A 27,647-nucleotide genomic window follows, 5' to 3' on the forward strand; every position below is an offset into this window, starting at 1 on the left:
TAAACATTGAATTAAAAAAATAAATGTAAAAAAAAAAGTGAAACAATTACCAAAAAAAAATTACCATTTAAAAGATACATGCATTGTAAAGCCCTGAAAAAGTCTATTGGAAAATTGAGTATGCTGGCAACTACTTATGTTGTCCTCTGAAAACTGCAATGCAAATCTCTTTGCTGTACAAAGTTCATTCTATTATTGCAGAAGTCATCTTCACACTCTGCAAACTGTTTATCCATCACTTTTCTGATGCTTTTTTTTCAACTTGTGTTAATCATTTTTGAAGCAAAAAAAAAATATTTCTAAAACTAATCTTCGGTATGGTGTTGGCTGTGGTTTTAGTAGTGGGGAGGAGGATGTAAAGCATGGGTCCCAGCACAACTAGAAGTAATCACTTTAAAGAAAATGGGCCTCATTCAATAATGCTTTCCAAGAATGATAGACTGTCATGAGTGAAGATGGGTGATTCATCCAAACCTAAAATTATTTGCTATTATTTGGCATTTTTTTTCATCCTTGAGCCAGATCCATTTTAGGTTGGCATGACCATCCAGATTCTCCCATGATAATCTATCTTCTTCAGTCTTGGGGATCTTTAATAAATTCGTCTCAATCCATCCCTTTATTATTCCTGTATTGATCCATGCTTTAGCTCAGAAGCCCAAACAATGATCGAAATGTCCCAAACCCTAGTCTTTTGGTACCCTTGGATGTTAAATGCATCTAATTTTTGAAGGATGGACAATATTCTGTTTTTTGTGTGATACCATTATATAAAAATCACCTAACTATATGTGACAGTTACTTTCTGTCTTTTTTTGTGATTTAGTAGGCCAGTTTTGATGGTGACTGTCAAAAATCCATATATATCACTTTTGGCTAGACACCATGTTACTCCACTATATGTCATTAAATATTAAAACGTCCCTTGGACCAATAACATACAGACCTGTCATTTTTGAAAGATGTTGGGTAATGCTCATTAGGAAATGCTTTTATGCACTTCATTTGCTGAAAAATGTCCATTTGTATAGGTATTTGGGTCTCTGATCTATATTACCTTTGTTTCTAACTTTAATTTAGGGATGGCATAAGCCATCAACTAGTTCTTCTTCTGTTATATAAAAGATTACACGGCTTAATGGAAACATTATACTTAAGGCTAAAAGGTTCTAATAAAAAAATCAAATGGAGTCCCCTTTTGGTATTTACCAAATTTAAACGAAACAAGGGAACTCTCTCTTGTGACTGCCACAGTGGTATTATCACATATAATAAAAATGTAAAGGACAACACAAAATCTAGGGACAAAATGCTAGTGATAAAGGTTATAAATTTATATTTAATAAAATCCAGACATGTGTCTGACCAATCCAGGTAAATAAGTTGTGTTCATAAAATTGTATATCCTTATAATTGTAGAAGTTGTGCGGCAGAAGAAAAAAGAACACAGTAACTTATAAGTATATAATAAATACATTTAAAATAAAATAAATCGATATATAATGAAATATAATAAATATATACTAAAAAAGATATATAATAAAATATATATGTGCATAATATAATATATTGTAGGAAATATACATCTAATGATCTCATACAGTCCTGAACATTAATATGATCCTTATTTAATGTACAGCGCTCTGTAACATGTTGGCACTATAGAAAATGCAGTTTATTATTATTATTAATAATAATGAAAGTTTCAACTATATTTACATACACAGTAGGACAGTTTTAAATTAAATTGAGGAACATATGAAGTAGGGGTTCCTAAATACACAATATTCCATTTCTCTGCACCCCTGCCATTTAGTCATTTGGGGCCCTGGACCATTGTGTGCTGCTAGATACATCACCAACAGCATTGTCATTCATTCCACTATGCTCTGTAGATTCACTTTTTTGATAACCCCAAATGCTGCCAAAACAGGGTCACTAGTGACAGGGCAGATGTCTGTGGCCTCACTGGTGAAGGAGCGATTTTATAGAGATTAGCCGGAGGTGTCTAAGTGATCTTGGTGCTGGCAATTTGTCATCTGGGTGCCATGGTTTTAAGATGTCCTTAGAGCCATTTCCTACAAATCTCTATAGGACTCTGGTTGGCATGTCCCACCTTCTAAATTGTAAGCTCTTCAGGGCAGGGTTCTCTCCTGCTTCTGTGTCTCTGTCTGTATCCGTCTGTCATTTGCTACCCCTATTTAATGTACACCCCTGCTAAATAAATATAGCGCTATATAAATCCTGTTTAGTAATAATAATAATAATAATAATAATAATAATAATAATAAAAAATGACTGTTGCCATGGTAACACTTCACTGAGGACTGCTGTTCCTGAGACAACTATGAGGAGATATATTCCTAATTTGTGTTTCCAAGATGGGAAGTCTACCTGCACGAATATCTGTTGGTCTTCCCATAGCAGTCCACACAGCTTCCCGTACAGTGATGGCAACAATGCTGCTGCTCCTAAATTCAAAGCTGAGTTACCACTATTGGTTGTGCCTGCTTCCAATGGAGTGAGATGAAAAAATGTACGCGCCATAGCTTTTAGTATTGTCACAAATCTGTAGGTTGTCAGTCGGCATCTGGCCATACATAGGACAGCTTACTGTTTTCCAGACTGACAACTTTGCCTGTGCTGCTGAAATCCTCCCACTGTGAGCTGCAGTGCCCCAGGTAGGGAGCGTGTCAGAGGAGGTACAAGCAGTTTTGTGTTTGTGTGTCATAATGATTTATTATGATAAACATGTCTTCTAGGCTGTCTACTAGGCTTTTAATAGCACTGTATTTTTTGTTTTGTTTTTATGTCTATATATTTGAGCATTTACGTTTTTTTACTATCATTATTTCTTTAAAATATTTTTCTTTTTGGCACGAGAACAGATTTAGCATAGTTGAATAGAGCTTTCATAACTCTCAGAAGCCAGGTGAATCTTGATGCACCATAAACAATCATCTCAATACAAAAGTAGAAATGTCATTGATCTCATTGCACAACCATTGAGGTGCCAGTCCTTGATGTGAATGAATTATTGTTAGCCTACCACTGCAACTCCACCAAAATCATTTAGAGGTTTGTATCCCATCAAGATTTATTTATCTATGTGCCCATTTTAAAGGTTTGTTCTTACTTTCTGTCTGCTTATTAGCTGGAAAAAATACCAGGAAAAAAGTCCCCTTTCAGACTGATGGTTAAAAACTCTGCTTTTAGCAGTTCATAGCTCTTTTTACCATACTATGCTGTCAGCTGCACAGTTTGACAACTGTTTTTTTTTTTTTTAGACAGGTTTGAAAAAAAAGACAAAGGTCTAATAAATTTAACCATTGGGAAAATAGGTATACTACAAACCAGCATATCCCAAACCCTATAGACATAGTTTATGCAGAGGAAGGCGAAAAAAACCTGGTTCAATTTGCTCCAACTCCGGAAAAAAATTCCTTCCTGATCCCATGAGACAATCAGATGTTCCTGGGATCAATAGTCTCCGTTGTCTTCACTTTAAAGCCTTAATAGCTAGTTATAAACTGTGCTTCTAGAAAAGAATCCAGCATTTTCTTCTTTTTTATTCCACATTTTCACAGACCTTACTGTGTACATTCCCTTGCTTTGTTGTGCTGTTGATGTGGAGGTGTGGATATTCCTCCTAAGGAGAAAAAGCAACCACGCGGCCAGAGGCGACTTATCTCTTTCAGGAACCCATTCCTGATTCACTGCTGTTGCATGCAAACATGTGCACAAAATGATTCCCAGCTGCTCTCATTCAGTTGAATGGGAGCTGACTGGAGAACAGTTAAGCCTGCAGTAGAACACAACAGTCAACCACAAGTCTAAAATGGCCCTAGGGCAGAAACTCCTATTGGGAACCTAAGCAGCACACATTTTCTAGTAAAATAAGGCAGGTATACAATTCTCAATATTGCTATATTGCTGTGTATGTCTGTGTATGTATTTTTCTAAAATACAATACCAATATAATATATTAAACATAGATACCCATAACTTGGGAAAAATGGTTTTGTAAAGCACCTAATATTTGCTTGCTTTTACAAACAGCATATGGGAATACATAGGAAATGGTCTTTTGAGAAAGATGTCACATCACTTGATTCTAATTATCACCTGATGGTATTATCACTTTGTAATTAGAGTTTGGCTGGAGAAAAGGCCAAAAGTAGGTGAAAATCCTATTAGCTGGTGGAGACATCAGATGACATGGAGCCCCTGAAGTGTTGTTTTCTGTCACCTGTACTAAATAAAGATGTAATAAAATTGAACAATTAGGAATAGCATCAGATGCACCTAGTTAGTACAGGTTGAGCAGATTGAAGGTTTTGCCGGTGTGCTCTACAAACAGCAATGTATAAAGACAAGCAGCTTGTAACACCAATATCAACAGAATTTGCTATCATTCTCCAGAAAAAAGTTATATACAGGTAGCCCCCAGGTTACATATTAGATAGGGACTGTAGGTTTGTTAAGTTGAATTTGTATGTATGTCGGAAGAGGTAAACTATTTTACTAAATGCAATTAGGACAGATTTTTGTCTCAACAAAATATTAGGCACCATGATGTCAGTTACTGCCGGTACTGTATAAACCCTCACTGTAAGTTTATCACAAACAAAACAATGCAAAAAAAAAAATTATAGAGCCTAGACAGTCATTAACTTCTGGAGCAATCTGTGCTTTGATATGCAAAAAGAAACAACTGCAGAGTTTGTCTTGGTCATTAAAGAGTTACAAGAGGCTGCAGAAAGAGCTCACCCCCCTAAGATCACCCACAACCTCAGCTGTGTTTAGCAAAAGATTTTTTCTGAAAGTAATGCAACCCCCCACCTTCAAGCCTCCATTCTGCACACAGTGAGCAGGGAAGCCCGGATCATATCTAGGAGGGATCCGCATGTCGGATGTCCTTAACGCAGACATCCTGTACTTACCATTTCTCATATCACATTTTATGTTTGACATATTTCAGTTTTTAATTATTTCTTGTAGATTTATTCATTTAGGACCTTATCCTAAATTTTGAGTGCACAATATGGAAGAATATTCTATAGGATTCGACTTCTGCTGCTCTCGCCTGGCCTCATAGGGGTCTCTCTGACATTTGTCCACCTCCTCATGTCCTGGATTAGTTATAGGGTCTTAACTATTGTTATTGTTATAACTGTTATTAAGCTTTTCTGTGTTTTTATTATGGATATTGGACTATTACCTCTGCATATTGTCTGTTCTTGTTCTGTTTGTCTGAAATTTGGATTTGTCTTTACCAGACCTGATCATCTATCTGAGGACCTGCACTTCATTAACATCTGTTTTGCCTGTTGTCTGCTTTTGCCTATGGCAATGCAGAGGGTCTACCAAACTAAGGGTTGGTTCCTAAAAGCAGATTTAGGACGTCAATCTAAAAGCTTTAAAACATGGAAAATAAAACAAACCCCAAACAATTATAGTTTCCCTTTAAATGGGCCACTTTGTGCTCCCCCTTCCTGATGGTTCCTTGTACTATCAATGTTTCTGCTGTGCTTTGTGCTTTTATTTCATTAGTATAATTTAAGTATCTACCCTGATCGGTGCCAAGTTCCACTAAGTATCAGCATTGTTCGGAGATAAGCAATTAAATAGGTAGTTAAAAATAGGCACTGAGTGGCTCATTTTCCTTTGTTGCTTTTGCAATACGACAACAAAGATGTGCGACAATGACACAACCCTATAAATGGCATTGATTTAGAGTGCGGTAGAAGAGCTACAGGGTCAAAAGGATAATGTGGAAATTTCTGAAGTCAGAGGATCAATTCCACCTGCGTCTGATTCATGGACACTTACATTATCTACATATCTCTTATCATTAGGAGTTGTGTTACTGTAAACAGTAATAGACAAGCCATTATCAGACAGACACTATAATAAAAGCAGTGTAAATGGAGTTATTTGCATAGCAGCCAAACTCAGCAAAGCTGGCCTTTTCAAGGGTCAAAAGTGCATGCTCGATCTGTTTGAGGAAAGAATGTGTTACCTAAAGGGCCAGTTTACCCAAACTGTCATTTTTTTCATTAAGTTATGTGACAGTGGCTTTAATAAAAATCATATTTTAGTTTAAATTTAAATTACAACAGCAATCTGTGATAGACACCAGTAACAGCTGACAATACCTAATACTGGAAATCAGAGTGTACTAGATCCTGTTCCAGCCCTGGAAGTTGGCTGCTGCTCATGCCCCCATCACTGCATTATGGGTAGGCCATTGTCATGTCACATATGCCCCTTTACAGCTGCGATTTTCATGGGAAATTTACAGAGCAGCAGTACATACCTATAGAAGCTGCAGTAAGTATAGGCAAAGACCATACAGCAGTCTGACATCTCAGCTCCATAGTGCACCAAAGTAAATTTTTAACTTAGGAGTGAGTAGTTAATATTCAATTTTGCCTTACTTTGTATTTTCAACTAAATAAACTTTAGAAATGTCTCTACTATCTGCCTTAAAAGCCTACTCTGTATCTGCATCTCACTATTCTGTTTAAACCAAATTAGGCTTGGCAGCAAGTACAAGTTTCCTATAGTGAACTAACCTAACTTCCTTGGTAACGTTCTAACTTTCACCCTCTTAAATGGCTTTTGGCATAGCTAGTCACATGTGCAGCACTATGGCAAGTGCTAAGTGGCAGTGGCTAAGATGGCCGTTTTCTTGGCTGTAAAGCCTAGGAGGATTCAATTCTTTAGTGGTTTTAGTTATGATGGATAGCTTGTGTAAAAGAAAACAACCTTTGCTATGCTTTCTCACTAGAACTCTCTTAATTTTTTACTGTAGAAGTACTCTTATTAAAATTTTCAGATCTTAGTATACCCACATCAACACCAACTTTTTGGGGATCAGTGTAAAATTAAATTGGTGCAACAGTAAAGTAAAGTAAATATTCTTCAATTGCATTGGTGGCCAGCATAAAAACTTTACAGACAACTTAAAACATTTTTAGAGTCATCCAACTGACTCTACCTAGTGGTGTTGGCCCCAGAACCATGCAGTCATTAAAAAAGGAATCCGCCCCCTCGGGGAGTAGTTTTAGCAACTACTGTAGATTGCTGGAAAAAGCTGGATGCTTTTCTAGAAGCACAAAATATAACTCGGTATTAAAGTTTTGAAGTAAAGATAACAGAGACTGTTAATACTGGGATCATCTTATTGGCTCATAGGATCAGGAAAGACAATTTTTTTTCTCCTGTTGAACCAGGGTTTTTTTTGCCTTCCTCTGGGTCAACTATGTTTATGGGGTTTTTATCCGGGATATGTTTATTTCCCTAGTGGTTGAACTTGATAGGCCTACTATGTAAATGGGAGGTCAGTCAACCACAATTCACTGAACCCTTTGCAATCTCTGGAGGAAACCTGATTATTAATAGCTGCTCTCAGAAATTCATACCGCTTTGGTTTGTTTCCTAAGCATTTAATGTTTACTTGTAACATCAAACAGCCCAAGAAGCCAAATATTTGTGCTACAGTGCTAATGTGTTACCAACAAACATGCTGATGTGACAAATGGATAGGCATATGAGTATATTGCCTCTTCTGAACTGTCCACTTACAGGCTGGGGGATGGACAATAAGTAACAGAATCTCTGAATTTAACTGATCACCAGCAGAGAAAACTGGGTCTCTGCTCATAAATAATAAAAAAAAACTTTAGCAGTGTCCCCCCCCCCTAAAGTTGACTCAAAACCATTACAGTTTCTCTTAAAATACCCTAAAATGTGAGTTTAGAAGTTGACAATTTCCTTTTTATCGAGTATAACAATGTGTATTTTCTACACCCAACATACATTTTGTTTTCCTAATTTTAGATTTCACTAGCTGCACATGAGAATGGGTATTAAAGTTCAGCTATTGAAATATAATAACACTCAATGAGAGCCTTTCTATCACTCTGCCACATTAAAAAAAATATGTGTACTTTTGTGATAAAAATGAACTCTCCTGCTTTTTTTGAATAAATCTCTATAAGCAGAAAGGCTTGTGTCTACAATGTCTGCAAATTAGTTTTTAGGTGGACTTATTCAATATGACTTGAAACAAGTTTCAGAAATAATTTTGAACAGTTATGTTTTTCTCTAGAGGAACCCATAACCGATTAGGAGGTCAAAGCTGTACCTTTATTATTCTACTGTAAAGAGAAGTTAGATTTCATATTGGATTATAAAATAAAATACAATTCTAATGGCAACTGAATACTTTGGATGCCCATACATAAGTTAACATGCTTTGACTGTTAAAGTTCCAGTGAAGCGAACAACGATTGACAATGACCTGATTTCTGAGCGTTGTATAAAGCAGGTACAGCATAGTTACGAAACATTGCTGTGACCTTGTTAGGGGTGGGATGGCTTGGAAGCTTGAGTCTTGGTTTACATTACTTCTAGTCAATAAACTCTCAAAGTCAAATGTTGATATAGCTGAAAAGTGTATATCACAAACAAAGCAGTCTTCGGAGTAAAACAATCCACACAGAGACATTGTGCAGTGAATGTAACCTTGTTTCTATTTAAAGAGTATAGAATGTGCATAGAAGCATTACTTGAACCAGTTTTACTTACTCGTTCATCCTGCATTGTATTGGCATACATCAGATTGCAAGTCTAAAGGAGGTGCACTTGGAGATGTCTAGCCTCTTGCAAACTACTGGCTTGGCTCTTCGTCAATAAGTTTTCAATGATAGACCTCAGTTTTTTCCCTACAAATATACAAATATACTCTTCATTTACCATCAAAGGTACACTATAGCTCTTTCATGTACACTGTAACTTACTTATGCACCGCGATTTATTTTGTACCGCCCCTTCCAGATGCCACTGCATTGTGCGTGTCCCCTACCTCAAACACACTCTCTGCTTCTCCACTTGTATGACCCTTGTGTAATTCCTCCCATCTCCTACAACCTTCCACCCCCTGACCTCCTCTCCACCTCTTTACCTCATGCCCTCTTTACACTTTTGCAGTGCAGTGCAGTACTCAGAGTGTCTTTAAAGAATATTGGCAGTGCAAACCACTACACCACCCAAAGACAGTATAGGCAGCCCCCCAGTTAAGGACATCCAACAAACGGACGACTCCTAGATACGAAAGGGGCTTCCCTGCTCGTTCATGTGCAGGACACAGGAGGCTTGATGGGGGAAAGGGGGCTGGTGCATGACTTGCAGAAGAAATCTTTTGCTAAACACGGCTGAGACTGAGCTCTTCTGCTACATCTTGTAACTCTTTAATGACCAAGATAAACTCTCCAATTGTTTCTTTTATGCATATCAAAGCACAGCTTGCTCCAGAAGTAATGAATGTCAAGGCTGCCCAATGTTTTTTTGCTTTGTTTGTGATTAACTTACAGTGAGGATTTTATACAGTAACTGACACTATGCTGCTTAATAATACGTTGAGACGAGCATCTGTCCTAATTTATTAAAATAATTTGCATGTTCTGACTTACATACAAATTCAACTTAAGGACAAACCTACAGTCCCTATCTCGTATGTAAAGTGGGGACTACCTGTAATGCAGTAGGAATGAGGTTTGGGTTTAACCTCCCAGTGGTTAAACTTTTGCTGACTTTTTTTTTTCCTACAAACTAATGTAGATTTAACGATTCACATTGACAGACACATGTCTAACAACCAATTTTCTCTTCCATTGACATTGTCTTTAAGCTAACCAAGGAAGAAGGTTAACTGGAAAAATAATAATAAATAATATTTCCCTGCACTAATGCCCTTCCCATTCCTAACAACCTTTGCCCACAGCTCTGCTCCATAGTAATTTACTGAGTATGGTCATAACTGTCCTGTTACCTGTCCTTTGGGTGGGGTTGGCACTAACATTTTTCTATGGGGCCCCATGATATTCAGGCATGGCCTTACTTTATAATATGTGTTTTAAAAGTAATATTTGTTGTGCCTTTTTATTGGTGTAAACCTTTGCTTGTCTATAATTGTGTTCTCTAGGTTGTGTATGGTATACTAAATATGATGTGGTGATTAATACTATGAAACATTGTCCATTGCTTTGTTGTACTTTGTTGAGATTCAAGGCCCGCCAGGGGCCGACTCAAAAGACTCTATCTATTAGGACATTATTTTTATGGGTTGAATGACACTGTTTATAGGGTCTGTACATCTTAGACACAAATCTAACTGATAAATTTAGAATCAGAATAGATAGTGAACATACAAAGATAAACATATAAAAAATGCTGATGCTTTTCCACAATATGTATAGGCATTTGACTTTGTTTGCCTAATAATTGTTCTTTATTTTTCAGGATTATATTTAATGAAATGCCCCATGTTTTTCTGATTCTTCAATTCAGAAGACATTTACTTCTTCAAACAACATAACAGGTAGGAAAACACGTATTCTTAAACATTTTGTAAATGTCCACTCTTATCTGTTATTGATACAATTTCTAAACCACTAAAGCTTGAGGATGCCTTTGGAAATCTGGGACCCATGGTAAACAGGCCAAGGTATGAAGCTAGATGAATGACACTTTACAAGTTGTGCCCTTATATAATTCTTCTACCTTCTGAACCATTTTTTGGATACTATCTCTGATGCTAGAGACCATTAAATATTGACCCTATGTTTGATTGTCTAGTCACTGCCCTGATGCCCATCTTATCGCCCAGGAGGAAATTTGCAGTCCTGTCAATACAAAACTGATGATTTGCAAATGCACAGTCATATCAAATGAACTTTAGCCTAACATGTCTATAGTCATGTCTTTACTCTGTATCTCCTTCAGCAGGTCCCAATCTCCAATCTCCTTGAGTATCTCTGCAGTGTCTTCTGTTGCATTACCAGAGGTTGGAACTCGAGTCGTGCGGCTTGGACTTGAGTCAGACTTAAGTCACCTAATGAACGACTTGCAACTCGACTCAGGGTTTTCCCCAGCGACTTGCAACACGACTCGTGACTTGCTTCCTCTGCTGGCAGCTGCAGGGGAAAGGGGGAAGGCAGTAAGGCCCTTGTTACACAGCCTTCCTTACCCCCACCCCCTTTTAGCTATTAGGGGTGAAAACCTGGAATGCATGAAAGGTGGGGAGGAAGGCAGTGAGTTTTCTGTAACACCACCTTCCTCCCTGCCTTTCTTGCATCCTAAGTTTTCTCCACCGACAGCTAAAGGGGGGAGGTTTGTAACAGAAGCCTCACTGCCTTCCTCCCTCCCACCTCAGTTGTCAGAGGAGAAATGCATGGACTTAGATTGCAATCCTTTGCTCAAGAACAGGATCGGAGCTCTGTTTCCATATGGGGACAAATGTGGACAAATCAAGTGACTTGACATGGGACTCGTCTTGGAAGTATTCTTGGTGACTTGGGACTTGATGTAAATGACTTGGGACTCAACTTGGACTTAAAGTGTGACGATTTAGTGCAACCTCTTTGTATTACAAATACTGGAATTGAAAGTGTGGTCCTTTAGTGCTTTTGGGAGTTTCAGTTGAGGTGCCCTGTACCATCTTAGCTTGACTACCACTGCTCTAGTGTTTTCCAAGGGATTATTTCAGAATATAGAGAATTTGTGTTCACTAAAATCCTCCAATTGTGCGATAATTGTTTTTCTTTATCCTTAATGTTCTCATTAGAGACTATTCAAAGTAAACACAGCTTCATCCTATTTACTAATCTAAGTACACATAGATTTTACTTAGTGTACAGTTTTTACTTCTATAGTAAATCAGCACCTATGAGCAATACTTTTCTTCTTATACAGTTTCAGTAAATTACCAGCTATCTAAAAATTTACAGACAGTCCACAAAAATATACAAGCTGGTAAAATATATCACAAAAAACTTTCCTGTTTTGATTACCATGGGAAAATGATAAAGATCATGCCAGATTTTGTTTTGCTGCTTGTGTCCCATGGGGGGAATTTCCTTTTACTTTCTGTCTCAAAGATAGGAATTACAATTCTTTTTGTTTTGGTAACAACTTTATCATTATGTATTTCCCATTACTTTGTGTCCTGATAACAATGGTAACACCTGGCATTATTTTACCACGTTTTCATAAAAAAAACCTAAGAAGGGTTTACATTCTTCCTTCACTATCAAAAATTGCTTTAACAAACACTTTACATTTTAATATAACATACATGAAGACAATGAGCTGATTTTCTATAAAGATTTAGGCTGTACACCTACTAAAGTGAAATCTCACCTTGCAAGAGATGATTCACTTAGCTTGGTAAATATGGCAAATTCACTTTGCACATAATACTCAATCACGTGCAAGGAAATCTAAAAAAAATGAATTTTCCTTGTACATGATTGGATGGTAAAAGCGATTCATTTTATTTACTGCGCTATGTAAACTATCCATTATAAGGGGATACTTCACTTTGTGATGTGAACAACCTATATTGCTTTAACTAAATCAACCCACAATGTATCTGATACAATATATCTTAATATCGTTAATGTAAGACTTGTAAAACACCTCTACCAAACATGTCCCATCATGCAAGGATTTAGTACTATTAGTTACTTTTACAATTAGGGTTTTAAATAAATGCTCGCTGGTAAGTGGGGTCTTAGGTGCAAAACCAGTTTTATTGCTGAGATTTGTATAGGTTCTCTAAATGGTTGTATTGTTGTTTTTTGATTGTTGAGTTGTGTTTCTATTTATTCTGCTAAGGTAACTGGAATAGATTCTTTCCAAAGCTTTAGTGTATAGCTGTACCTTCTTCAGGAGATGCCCATAGAAAGCTCATTGATAAAAAAAAAACATGTCTGATGTAAGTTGCCAGCGGGTGCATAGGTGACTGGTCACTTGGGGTTAGGAAGACTGGCAGCAGTAATCAGTCTACAGAACAAAAAGTGAAAAGATACTTCCAAATCCCCAACAATATACAATACAATTGCCTGTGTACACCAGCAACAATGCAATTTATTTTTTGTATTTAAAGTTTGATTATATTCCTTTTTTATTCAATCTATTGAATTTGTATTCAGAATCCTGGTGCCATCTGTATAGCATGTGTGAATGCAAACAAGTTTTTCAGGGAGGCCATTTTAAAGAATGCACTATACATTTTTTTATGTTGCTAAAAATAAAAAAGATTGGCCAAATAGCATATTCTAAATAACATGGTATTAAATCCTAGATGATATGTTAAATGTAACTAAAAGCCAACAAGAAATGCATCATGTTGGAGTAAGAATGGCTGGTCGGCCCTAGTTGTGATATTATATTCTAAAACATATTACAGAAAAAAAGATGTTGTTGGTAACAAAAAAGAAAGGGAAAAAATGCTTTTAGATAGGATGGAATCTTAGTAAAAACCTAACTGTAAGCTAGAAGGAATGTGCTTAGATATGGATTCTTGGCAACTACCCTTTCAGATCCAAAGGAAAGCAATTTTGTAATGGTACAGGCTGTATTTTTATTAAAGCATTAATGACATGAAATAAAAATAATACTGGAATTTGGTGAGATTTATTTGGCGATATATATACTGTATATATTATGATGTAGTGGAAAGAAGTGATATAGTGATATTTTATATAACACATTATTTTTAAGCTGATCTTTTGGCAGTGTTGACCATAGGCAGATACATTCCTATTCTTCTATTGTACTGTGGGATAGTAGTAGGTAAGCTTCTCTCAACCTTTTTTTCATCCTTAAGGAACCCCTAAAATTTTAAAGGTTGTGAAACCCCTGCTACAATCATGTGCATAATGTGAAAAATGCTTTTTGCATTGGTTGCCAGTACATTAATGGTCAAGCCCGTTTTAACACATAGTTAATCAGGTCTTTGGTTTCATGCAGCTGGCCCTGCCTAAATGGCACCATCTTAGGCACCATCTATGTGATGTGAATCAGCCATAGCTCAAAGAACCCCTGACAACCTCTGGGGGAACTCTAGGGTGTCACAGAACCCTGGTTGAGAATGACTGGAATAGATCCTGGCGTGCAGTAGGATGATATACATCCTATTGAACTGTGGGATGACATAGATCCTATTGTACTGTGGGGTGGGAAAGATTTTGTTGTACTGTAGGATGTATAGTATAGAATAGGCAGTAGTATTGTGTAGATCCAGATGTGACATAGGATGGTATAGATTCTTTTGTAGTGTAGATACTATTGTTCAGTAGGATGGGTTGAGCAATAATTGGTCTGATAATTCTGTAAAAATTAGGATTGGTCTTCCAGGAACTGATTCTAACTATATCATATAAAAAATTCTGTATGCCAGTCCAAGGCATTTTTTTTTATTTTACAAACTATTTTTTCAGTGGCTTTTTTAAGATATTTGTATATCATATGAAACCTAATACTGAATTTAGTAATGAATTGCTCCACAAAAGCTGCTGCTATAGAGGTCATTACAAGTTTGTTGTTAAACTTACTGTTTGTTTGAATATATACATTTTTTTTAACAAAGTTCTACGTTAAGATGTGTAAAATAATGAAAAAATGATACATTGATAAAACTAAACCTTTCTCCAGATCATGAGTGCATATTGAGTGAGCTGGCAAAAGAACATATTTTTAAAATCTGTATATTGCTATAATAGGATTTTGGAAGTACTTTCTATCTACTTTTCTGACTTGTAGGAGTGTTCAGTTCTGGAAAGAATGGCAGAATTCCACTTCACAGCCCATTCGTGTCACACTGGTGCAATTAGTTACCTCAATGTGAATAAAGCACATTTGAACTTCATCTGTCGCTGTTGATAAACATTTTCTTATATAACAGTAAGATTGGCAACCTGTGGATCTCCATCTGTTGAAGCATTACAAGTCCCAGCATGCCGTGCCAATCAACTATTTAAATACATTGGAAGGCTTTAAACTTTTAATCTGACATGTTTGCTTGTGGTTGTTATTTTAATATTTATTTTGATTTTATGTGAGTTATGCAATTTTAATTAGAATGGAAAATAACCTCTCTTTTATGTGAAGTTTTGCAACTTGTTGTGTTAATAGCAGTGGAAGTTAGTGTGCTGCCAATGTTTAATATGTGTCCTGGAATACCCTTAAACAATATTCCAAGACCACAGGTAAAGTCAGCCAGATAATTAACCCCTCAAATTATCTTGAATATTTAAACTCATGAACAAAACTTTTATGTATTGCAGCTTATCGTCCCTTAGAAGGAATAAGTGAATTGTTTTTATTCCCCTTCATTGTTTTTATTCTTCTTTATCTTCACCTGGCAAAAAGAAAGAAAGGACCTGACGTTCCAGTCAAACAATATGGAAGTTGGGAGATGACTCCTCCAGTTAAAAGATCAAATGTTAAGCGGAAACTCATCACAGATGGAAAGTCATCGATCCCTCCACGATCCTGGTCAATTATCACACCGTCCCACCTTCCTTCTTTGTCCAGGCACAGACTAGACACTGGGCATCTTCTTCCGGGTTCTTCTTTCTATCTCACCTGATCTCGCTCTGAGCAGATGCAAGACCGGGTGATGCGCCTTCTGGGAAATGTAAAAAAAATAAGTGCCAAGCTCCCTGCGCAAGCAAGTTCCACACTGTCCCAGCTTCCTTCTTCTGTCTGGCGTGGGCTGAACTCTGAGTGTAGCCATGTGCTCGTGTCACCTGATTGGGTGACATATCTTCCTGAAAATGTGAAAAAAAGAAAAGTGCCGATTTTGCATTGCATGCTTTTTTTACATTCCAGGAAAGCCCCTCATGACACATGCCCAGTGTTAGACATGTGCAGAAGGAACAGCCTGCAGCCTCCTGAGATATGTGACGTATGTATACCAGGAGGCTAAGAGTTTCCCCTTTAATTTTTAATACCAGGTCCTCCTCAAATAAATTTGATAAAAAAACACATTTTACATTACATAAAATGGTTAGCCACCCATTTATATAATGTAAAAAATTTGATGATAGGTTTGCTTTAAATGGACACCAAACAAGTCTCAAATTTGTGTTCCCACCAAAAATCTATGGTAGCCGTCATCGTCTATAGGTGTCACTTTAAAATCAACCTAAATCACATCAGTTTAAATTTAACAGAAATGAATGCCCTGAATTATTGCCTTTAGTCCGGTGTGCACATTGGTCATTATTTGGTGTTGCCTGATTGCCATTTTTGTGTACCTGCTGTTAAAAAAATATTGGGCTTGTTTTTATACTTTTTCTTTTTTTTTCTTTTTTTCCATAACAATATTGCTATTGGTAGAGGGCTGACAAGTTCATGACAGTGACGGCAAAAGGGTTAAAGCTCAAACATTTTTCAGTTGTACCCGTAATGCTCCTCTGCCATTGGTAATGCTTTTATCAACCTGTCATTAAAACTGTATTCCAAGATAATGATGAGCCAGAAGGGATTAATTAGCCACGTCAATTGTAAAGTAAAAAAAATGAGCATTAAGTTCTATAGACGTGTGGCAGAATTTATTGCATTGTCTTATAAGGGTGGCCCGTAAATGAGAACTTCAAGTGGGCACATAAATTAAATTGGCAACTGCATTTCAATGCTGGGACTAGTTAGTATTGCCTGATTTTTTTCTAGTCACAATAAATCTGGCTGAATGTCACCGAATGAGGGACTTTAATTAAAATAAAGGATATTACTTAATTGTTCCATTAATAAATGTCCCTTTAGCTCACTTCTATCTATCACAGTTATTCTTGTGCATGTTAGCAAATAGCTTAATTGCTTAAAATAATCTGGAGAAAGACAAATCCTGTTATCCATCCAGCCAATGAGATTCCTACTTTCATTCTGTCATTGTGCACTGGAAACATAAAAAAATATTTTTTTTTTGTAGACAGTGAAAACAATGGCTTTTGGCCAAATTCGCTCTTCTGCAAAGCATACAAAAATCCCAGACTGGCAAAATGGCACCTCTGGAATGCCTTTCTCAACCTTGTCTTTTTAACATGGGGGAACACTTTAAATAACTTCAGGGACATCTGCTACAATTATTAAATCCATATCACAGTATAATAGGGTGGTGGGCAAGGGGAAGAATGCCACTTACATTACTGGCCATTGGGAAGAATGTCAACCTTACAGATAGCCAAAAATCACACTGGTGTTGCCTAAACAGACCTGAGAGGCACAAATTGCTAATTGTTCAGGGAACGGCTAGCAATCTCTGGCAGAACCTTTGCTGAGAATCTCTGGTCTATAGTCTACACCAGCTTCCTGATGGTGACAACAATAGACCATTCCTGCACAACGTATGTTGGCACAACCTCCTTATCTTTTTAGGGGTACATGTCATGGGGATATGGTATTAAAGCATAATGGGTACAGTTTTCACCCTGTAGCAGGAAGAGCCTTCATTCCAGAATTATCAGATTTTATTGCTGTAGGTTTATAGATGTTTAAAAACACAACTTTTAAAAATTGCATTGATTATATTTTAATGATTAGATGGGATCTACTAAAAATAATTTGGCACAAAATCAACTTTTATGAAGCTACAGTGTAAACATATCGTTTGGAGATAAGAAAAAAATACATTCTTTAGCTCATAGTATAAAAAAATAGGCAAAAGTCACCCCTTCTCCTATTCTTTGGGTCATAAAAAATAAATTATTAAACCAATGGGTGTCTTTTTTACAACATTTATTAGTTGTAAAATTAATTTTTTTAGAGATATGTATAAACTCTCCCCAAAAAAAGATCAATTAAGAGGAACAGTCCTTTGAATGAAGGACAGCTGGGAGGTATGATGTAAGGTTAATGATATACTTAGTGGAGTTATGTTGTTATTTGTTGGGAAATGCCACTCTCTTCCCATGGATAATAAACTTGTGTTTGTCGGAGTTATTACATTTCAGATCGTGCTGTTGTTTTGCTCTGAACCCTGAGAGTTTTTGTTGGATGTGCTACTTGCAGCACAAAGGGGGGAATCATGAAGCATGGGAGGTGATAACACTGGCATCTGGAGAGGCTGATTACACCAGATTGTAATTTCATCAAAGCAATCTAAGGAGAAAATGCACATAATGAATAATAAGCATGATTAATGACTCTTACTTATTGTCACCAACACCTGTGTGGATTTAGAAGCATTGACAGGCAATGGGATTTTCAATATAATCAATAGGACAATGCACAATGCAGAATCAATCATCATAAAATACGCTTATGTGATCTAACAAGCTTAGAGTCTTTCTTTTGGGTCATTTGTTAACATTCAATGAGATTTGTCAACAAGCTACAAAAAATGATCATTAGAGAAAACAAATAAAGGAATTGTGTGCTCATTATTTTGGCTGCTGAGAAGACTAATATAAACTATGAGCAGCACTAATATTGGCCTGGAAAATTTAAGGACGTTGAATAGGGAAGCTTAAAGAGGACCTGTACTTTGGAATCTGTGTCTAAAAAGGCAAAGAACAAAACACTATTCAGCATTATTGCCTGTAGGGTCTTTTATATTATTAGTTTATTACTGGAACTTCTGCATTACTGATACATGTACAGAGGGGCTATTATAATATAAGGAGCCAGACTGTGGTCTCTTTTCATTGCACATTGTACTTAGAAAGAGTAGAAAAACATATTCACATGTATGCAACGGCCTTATGATTTGACAGTCCCTTTATGAGTACATTAAGTTATTAAGTTGTCCTTATATTAAAATAGGTAATGCAAAACATAGAATTTCTGTGAGTTTCGAGTGAAAGTGGCCCTACAGAACCATTCTTAAGGCTGGATTTTCTTTCTTTACAATTAGGATCAAGTAATTTCATTGGATTTTGGGATCTCAGGTCCTCTCTTAAACTTTTTACATTGCATCCAAACAAGTCCGGGTGTTTTATGTACATTAGTAAGCCTTCTGATGCACACTGCACATTGACTTAAGTAAATTTTTTTTGGTCTAGAGCAGCTTTTCTCAACCTTTTCAACATGTGGCGACCATTGAAATAACTGTCATGTCTTAGCGAGCCCCTTCTATAATTACTACATCCACAGCTCACAGTACATTAGTGTAGTAAACTGTGGGAAGGATTGCTGCTACGCTTACAGAAACCAAATAATATCATTGGTGTTAGTTAAGCTGCGGCACAAATTGTTCATTGCTCAAGGAACCCCTGCAACCACTGGAAAAACTGGTCTAGAGTATAATCGGTGTATAAGGGTCTGTTTATAAATGCTTTCACCCACCTTTTGCCCAACATTTACATTCTTTTCACAATGGATTAAAAAATATACTTTTAATTCCCATTCTTTTAATTGAATTTAATGTGAAAAATGTTCAATGTTTCAAAAAATTGTCTAAATTTAGAATAAAACATTTTTAAATAAATAGGTAATGAATATCTTAATAATGTTTTGCTTCTTTTCTCTGATATTCCCAGAATTTGGATGGGCCTTTAAAGTCCTCACCAAAATGCAGGACTGCATAGGTGATGATATCGGAAAGCCTGCAACTAGTCTAGGGGTAAAAAAAGGAGTTATTGAAGGGCCAATTATACAGTTCAGAGAAAGACTGTGTGACCAAGGAATAAATTAACAATTTCATCTTATTTGTCATCAGTAGATAAATATGCATGTGACCTATACAGTGCAGGGGTGGGGTTGTTCATTTCATAAAAAAAAAAACTTAGGGCAAGCACTTGTAGGACAGGTACAGTTTTTTTTAACTTGTCAATGTTGGAGGATTGGCAGCAGGTAAATGCTGAGAAAAAAAAGACAATTATCAACAAAACCTGGCTATCACAATACACTTAGTTTTTATAATAGTAGTGCCTTATGGAGCAGTTTTTTTTACAAAAATACCATTGCAGCAACTTTTTTGTTTGTTTAGAACAAGACAAAAATAATTCTTCACATATTAACATATAACTTGTAACTTAAAACAGCGCCAATATCAGTCTCACTTCTTTTCATCATTGTAAATGATTTTGTTACTGAATTTTAACGCAGTCACAGTTGTTATTAACACCCCAAACAGTTTTTTTGGTCTGTTTTTTACATTTGCATATATATTAGAGCAGCTTGACATGCTCACTAATATGTGTTAATATTCAAGAAAAACCTAACTTCTTTGTGTCATTTGTAATTATATGAGTACATGAGCCACACTATTTCTGTAATACAGGCTTTTCAGTTTTTGCACAATGTTTGTGTTTTACTGCTCCTTCTCACAGTGGGAGCGTTTTGTACCTCCTATTCCTTTTTTATAGTAGAAAATGCATAGTTATTCCAATGGCAAGAGTAGGAAAACCTCCCTGAAAGGTATAATAAGTTTTCTAGTGGGTTGACTCTTCAGCCTTTACCAAAAAATAATATTATCATGAGAAAGTGTTTCTTTCTTTTTTGCTCTCAAGGAAATGACAGAAGGAGCTCCCAGAGGGTGTGCAGACCCAGAAACTAAAGCAATTGTCTCTTCCAAAGATTCCTCCATAGCTATACAAAGTTGTCTGGTGGGATGACTCTTCAGCCTCTACGGAAATTGAAATTATCATCAGGAAGTGTTCAGCAAACCTGAAATGAATCTGGTCCAGGATTGAAAACATTTGTTAACAAATAGCTAATGACTTTTAAGGAAGTCCCCACTATTGTGTGTTAATTCCCCTACCTCCTAGGGGAGCCTACACTCTTCGGGGCAGGCTCTTCCCCTGTTTTACTGTCTGTATTCGTCTGTCATTTGAAACCCATATTTAATATACAGCGCTGTGTAATATGTTGGAGCTATATAAACCCTGTTTATTATTATTATTAATAATAATAATAATAATAATAATAATAATCCATTCCAGATCTGCTGGCTCACCCAGCTTCACTGATGAAAGTGTATCTTCTCCAGTCTTGGAGAGCTTTAATAAATCAGACGCACTGTATACAAAGCAGACATTTGTCACAGTAATTCCTCCCACAAAAACTGGTTTATAACTGTTCCACCTATAAAAGTGTCCCAGGCACCTCAGCACAAGAAATCATTTTAAAAAATGAAACTTTTTCATTACAGTTGCTTTTTTTGAACAAATAATATTGGTATAAAGCAGAGGTTGGTGGTATGTAATGCAGAGTGCACACAGGTGGTGGTATGTAACACAGAGTGCAGAGGTCAGTAGAATGTATTACTAGAGTTCAGTAGTATATAAGGCAAGGTTAAGAAGTCAGTAGTATGTAACAGAGAATTCAGTGATATGAATGTAATGCAAAGTATAGGGGTAGGTAGTTTTTAAAGTCCAAGTAAGAGAGTGAAGTAAGAGTGGGCAGAGTTGAGAAGTAAGGAGTAACAAAGATTTTAGATGTCAGTGCTATGTAACACAGAGCTTAGAGGTCCAGATTAAATAATGTAGAGTTCATGAGGTTTGTTTGTAGTGAACAAGAGATAGAAGTAACATATGGCAATGACATCAGAAATAAGTAATGCATGTGACATAATAGGTTAGAAGTTAATACTGCAGAGTGCAGGGGTCAGATGGATGTAACATACAGAATGTGGGGGTCATGAGTGTGTACCATACAGATTGCCAAAATGTGGTGTATGTAAAATACAAGGTGCAAGGGTCAGCAGTATATACCATACATAGTGCGGAGTGCAGGAGTCAAGATTTTTCACCATACAGAGTGCATGGGTCAGGAATATGTATCGTGCAGTGTGCAGAGGTTTAGTAGTATGTATCATACAATGTGCAGGGGTTAAGACTGTGTATCCTAAATTACAGTGATCTGTAGTGCCTAATGTACAGTGCATAAATGAGGTTAGAAAAATCAATGGAAAAATAAATAAAAGAATAAACAAATAGAAAACCTGTAAAAACCCACAGCTAAAATAAAATATAAAGCATTGTCCAATTTGCTTAAACAGGAAAAACATTCCTTCTTGATTCCCTAAGGCAATCTGATATTCTTAATATTTGATACTTAAAACAACTTATTAAATACCAGTAAAAAGATTTTATGGTAAATGGATTTAGATTTTCTGTCTAGTATCGGCTGTCTAGAGATATTACACATTAAAAAAGTCAAATAAACAAGCGTCAGTAACTGTCATATTTCCACTCGAGATCCTTCATGCATGATTTACAATGAACATTTCATCATGTTTTCCATCTCCCAGTGCTGACCAATATTTACAGACCAGGAATTACCTTTATTTTCTCATATTCTATTTTATAGTTCATCCTCTCAGCTGTTAGTCCATGGATAGAATAGGTTTAGATAGGTAGAATCCTTCTAACCATTATTAATATATTACATACTGAGGTTTGGTCCATTTCTATGTCCCCTTTTGTGTTCCTCCGTGTTCACAATTGCTTTATATTATCTTACTTTTTTCCAGTATTACATTTTTATTGTAATTTGTACTATATATTTGTTCATGCTGGGGTTTAATATGCTATACCTGTTTTAGGTTATACTGTTTTGTGGTGTAGTGGCCCATATACCAGCACTGACAAACATATGTGATTGGGGAATCATCTGTCTCCGTGCATACCATTATATGGGTGCTGTATCCTCATAGACACTTAGACACATAGACACTGAAATTCCCTCAAACATTCCCTTGTGGGGATCTTCCAGGTCCATGTGCTTTAATAGCAGAAACTGATTCCCACCAGGAATTGTTTGAGGGAATATCAGATTCCCTGTTTTATAAATAGAGCATTATAGGGATCTATTAATACATGTTTTCGCCAAACATGTTCATATAGACTTCAATGGAAAAATGTGTGAATCAGCTTTTACTCATGAGTCATATTATTTGCAATTGAATCCAATATGAAGTATGTTTAAATTTTGGATGACTGTTGGGTAAATTTTGGGTGAAAACATGTATACCCATGTTTTTTAGCCTTTTGACAATTAGTTACTTGTCTTTTGGGAAAAATACATGCACATTTTTCCATGTTTTCCCCAATCTTCTAATACAGAAACATTCTACAGAGAAAAAGTGGTAAATAGGAGGGTAAGTATTCTATAGTCCATCAAATTCATAGATATGGGGGCAGATTCCTTTCCATTTTCTGTAGAAGGTTATTGGAATATTTGTGAGCCGCTCCTCTTTGTGTATGAAAAACAAGTTAGAAGGAGAAAAAAAGAGGAGCTTCAGGCTTTTATTTTAGGTTGTGTATTGTTTTAAAAAGCAGTTTAACAGTCTGATGTCATATATCAGTACAATAGTGTGTTATATCCAAATAATCATGGGGTGGTGATTGACTAAGCTGAACAGTTGCGTGCTAGGCTAGAAAGAAGGTGTACATGAAAAATGTCTTGTTACCCGCAGCGTTTCGCCATAGGGGCTTCCTCAGGGGCATATAACAAGCATACTATACTATATTTACAAAATACAAATCACAAGAAATTAATATACTGTATATATACTGTATATACAAAATACAAATCACAAGAAATTATTATACTGTATACTGTATATATACTGTATACCTGTTTTCATACATTCCTTATTGTATGAAGACGTTTTATCTCTAAAGGAGGTATCAGGGTTTGCCCCAATTTTTCATAGCTTATTGTTTTGACATAGAAAACCAGGAGAGTCCTCTGATTGCTTGAACTTACAGGGATAAACACTAGACATGGATCAAAGCCAAAATCAACTTTTAGCTCAGAGCAGCTAAATACATTTCATAGGAATAGAAACAAAAGATGTAAAAAGTCTCACAGACCATTGCTTTGACACAGAGAGCAAAGGTCCTTCTCTACAGCACAGTGGCAGGGGACAGGCTCTTTTTTTCAGCCCATGGCTGCTTTCTAAAGAAAACTAGCTCTGAGACTTCACACACCTTATTTTGATGTGCCTGGAATGTATTTAGCTAGTTGCTTGGATGCTTATATGTGGGGTGCACATTTTTTGTTTTCAGACAAGATTATCCATATCCATTTAGAGACATGAAATGAAAGACTAATGAAGACAATCTTGCAACATTTTAGCTCTGTGCAAACAGAAAAAGCAATTTGACATCCATCAGTTTTATATTCCTCTGTTTACTCCGGGCTGTGTGCTGTTTTGTTACCAAACTCCCTGATTGCAGAAAATGAGAGCATTATGTACATTTATCAGTGGAGCGGCGGAGAAGAACCCTTGTTGATGGACACTGCAGCTTGAGGAAGAGGTCGATTTAACCTTTATCATCATGTACCTAGGTTGTTCCTGTGGGTATTTTCATCGCTGTCATTGTAACAAATGGAATGATATGGATGTATCAGTTGTCATTCTCAGTTTGTTACATTCTCATTGACCTGAGTAGCAGTTTTCAAACAGTTTGCTCGGTGTACAGGGAAGATCTCATTTTAAAATACTGAACATTCCGTTAGGTCACCACCAAGGTCCCTGTGTCAAAGAAAGGGAATTTTTATTTTAACAATGTAGTGAAGAGCCATGGAAATATGTTATATATATATTTTTTTTTAACAATACAGTTAAAGGGTACAATACCCTTAAAATACTAATCAAGAGAATTTTTTTTTTCACACATAAAGTTTACCATTCACGTTTTTATGTCCCCAGGATAAATTCCTTCAACCTTTTTTTCTGTTGTTCTTAAAAAATGTGTGTGGGTATTTTCTAGGAAAAACCTTATATCCTTTGTAGGAAACTGCATATCCCTAATGCTGTTGGCTACAAATAATACTCTGTTTGGGATGTCTTACTTTGTAGCCACCCTAATTATGTTATAGAGAGCTGAGAATGCAAGAGTGTAAACTCCCACATCCATGATGGAAGACACAATGGAAGGCATCATGGGATATGTAATTTTCTTATAGGCAGAAACCACCAGCAGCATCTACAAAGCGTGACTGCAAAAGCCAACTCTTGTTTAAAGTCAGAACAGTTAAAAACAAAATGCTACCCAGACACTGACTACAGTGTCTTGGTTACAACAATTCAGGATGATTTGCTTCACAGTGCCTGCAGCTACACATACTACTGAGAGCTTGTTTTAAATTAAGGGTGCCCAATCTACGACCCGCGGGATAATCCCAGCATAAGAGCTGTGTCCACGCAGCCTATATATATCTATACATATATATACATGAGCCCCTAAAGCTCATGTATATATCCTCATATCTCCTTTACTGATTGTCATAGAAATGCAAAATTTCCAGGGTACAAAGGGGACCCTAAGAGCTGCTACTAAACCAAATTTAACCTCTACAAGTAACAAGCTGCCAAATTACCTCTACATGTAATAAGTTGCCAGATACGGGGTCACAAGTTTATAATCCTAACAAGAATCATATATATTTTTACATTAAGTGGGGCTATTTCAAGACCAGGGTCCCCAAGTTGAGTTTGCATGTTGGGGACCCCCTGGGGTCACTCTTTTGGCAATAAATATTAGGGTACTGCCAATTGTCTGTGCACTGTGGTGCCCCTTAAAGCTCACAAATTTTTAAGGCTCCATTCAGGTTGGCGGTAAGATTGCAGTGTGGTTACCCCTTACTTCATGCCCTGGCTCAGGGAAGATGCTCAGTACCACTCACTGCCGCCTGCAGTCAAATCTGCTGACAATGCGGTGCAAGGGACTGAGCTGCTGGCGAGCTTCCTGTTACACATAGCTGGACACTTATCTTCTGTAAACCCCAATTTCTCTGGAACAGAGGGCTGTTGGCAACTGGAAATGTGGGAGCCAGTAGGAAATGCCTTTTGTCTCCCCTCCTCTATTAAAATGTTAGGCCCATCACATCTCTCTACCCTGTGACACAAAGCTAACCCCTTACTCTCTATAAACCCCAATCGCTCTGTAAGAAAAGCGAAATGTAACTTCATGTGGGGGAGTCTTGTGGATAACTCCCCCTAAAATTTCATTACTAGTACATCATCACAAGATACAAAAAACTATACCTGTCATATCATGCTACCCTGTCACATATAGCTGGCCACTTACCTTCTGTGAACCCTAATTTCTTTTTAACAGTAGAGGAAGGGAAATGTAGAATAAGTGGGGGAATCTTGTGGCTATCCCCCCCTCTAAAGTACTGTCACAAATAAATGTCCGCTTATGTTCTTTGAACCCCAATTTCTCCTGAAGGGTAGCTGTAGGTATATACATAAAATGTATCATAAGTGGGGGGCTCTTGTGGCTAATTCCCTTTAAATTTTTATTGCTGCAAGAAAATCACAAGATAAGAAAAACTATACCATTAATACCCTGCTACCCTACCACACATATCTGGCCACTTACCTTCTGTAAACCCTAATTTCTAAGGAATGAGGAGATGTAGAGCCCTGAAGATGTACTAGTAAGAACATGAAACTCTTGGCTATGTGTCACATGAATTGCATTTCTTTGGAAGTATCTATTGCAGAGATTCTTGAGTTGTCTTTTATTTGGTACATGTATGTTAGAGTAACTAGAAACTTTTCAATTTTATTTCATTTTAACTTAAAACTATTCTAGTTTGAATCATACATTTTTAAAGCGGAACTAAACCAAAAAGTCCCTCAAACAAAAAACAAATCCACATACCTTCAATCCTGCAGGGCAGTCTGATCTCTCTGGAGGTCTCTTGCATCCTGTCCCACGTCCTCCTGGCATCCGTCTGTGAGCCAGCGCTCCAGGCGGCGCCATCTTCTCCTCTTCTTTCTGGTTCTTCTTCCTACATCACCCGACCCAGGAGCGAGATCGGGTGACATAGGATGAAAAAAAAATTTGCTGATCTCACTGTGCATGTGTGAGATCGGCAATTTTTTTTCCCCTTGAAAAGGTTCCTTCTGTGCATGTTCGAGATGCACAAAAGGAGCACCCAAGAGCCTCCCAGGATGCCTGAGGTAGCTATCTAGGAGACTTTGCGCTCCCATTCATTCTCAATCTCCTAGGTGGTTGAGAATTAGGGGGTGGTGCTTTTTCATTTAAAAAAGGTGTTGCTTTTAAAAAAAAAAAAACTATTACTTTTTCTGAAATTTCTGAGTTTTGGTATGCTTTAATGTTTGTTTACATTGTGGTCCGCAAATTTTATCCCAATGTCCACAGTGGCCCCCAGATAAAAAAAAGGTTGGGCACCACTGTTTTAAAGCATATTTATTGCCATGTACAAACAGCATAAGGAAACCCACACAATTGTTTTTTTTGAATAACCAAATGTGAAAATGCCCCTACAAAATGCAGAGTATCTATAAAAATATCCATATATAATCTGCAATGTATATGATCAATAGAATACTTTGTAAATAATTAGACCATACCTACTTTGCAATGGCAACCTTTTTAAGAGCCAAGTCTTTTCAGAATCATGCTAAATATTGTAAAATAAATAAAAAAAATGATTCTTAAATGTGACTGCAGTGATTGGTTATCATAGGTTATGGTGCTCTGGCTTTATTCTTATCCTAACCCTATTAAATGATCTTTGCTATCTCACTGTACATTTTTCTTTAGATCTAATAACAATTTTGTAGCACCAAGGTCTGTCTGATTGGATACAAATTGATTGAACAAATCATTTTTTTTAATCATTCCTCATATTAGTAAATCTAAGTGAGAATGTACATAAGTAAAAAGGTAACATATATAGGGATTTGGTCTCATTGCACAATCCTTGTAGTACTGGCTGAATTTATTCCATTCATCCATCCCTTTTTATTTTAAAAAAACTACAGTGTTACAGGTCTCCTGTGTCAGCACTTGCAGCAGAAATTAAAATTGTGTCAGCTCTATTTAGGTAAACCAGCACTACCCAAGTTCCCTTCTTTTCTT

General features: G+C 36.7%; 1 protein-coding gene across 1 annotated transcript in view; it reads left to right on the top strand.

Annotated features, from left to right (window-relative positions):
• The window catches only part of CNTN5 (contactin 5), a 790,266-nt gene that overhangs the window by 200,226 nt on the left and 562,393 nt on the right, over positions 1-27,647 (top strand). Inside the window, exon 3 of the mRNA XM_072402864.1 lies at positions 10,309-10,387. The gene's annotated coding sequence lies outside the window, so the exon portion shown is untranslated. The remainder of the gene's footprint in view (positions 1-10,308; positions 10,388-27,647) is intronic.

This window comes from Pyxicephalus adspersus, chromosome 1 (assembly GCF_032062135.1).
Source record: "Pyxicephalus adspersus chromosome 1, UCB_Pads_2.0, whole genome shotgun sequence".
NCBI classification, from domain to species: domain Eukaryota; kingdom Metazoa; phylum Chordata; class Amphibia; order Anura; family Pyxicephalidae; genus Pyxicephalus; species Pyxicephalus adspersus.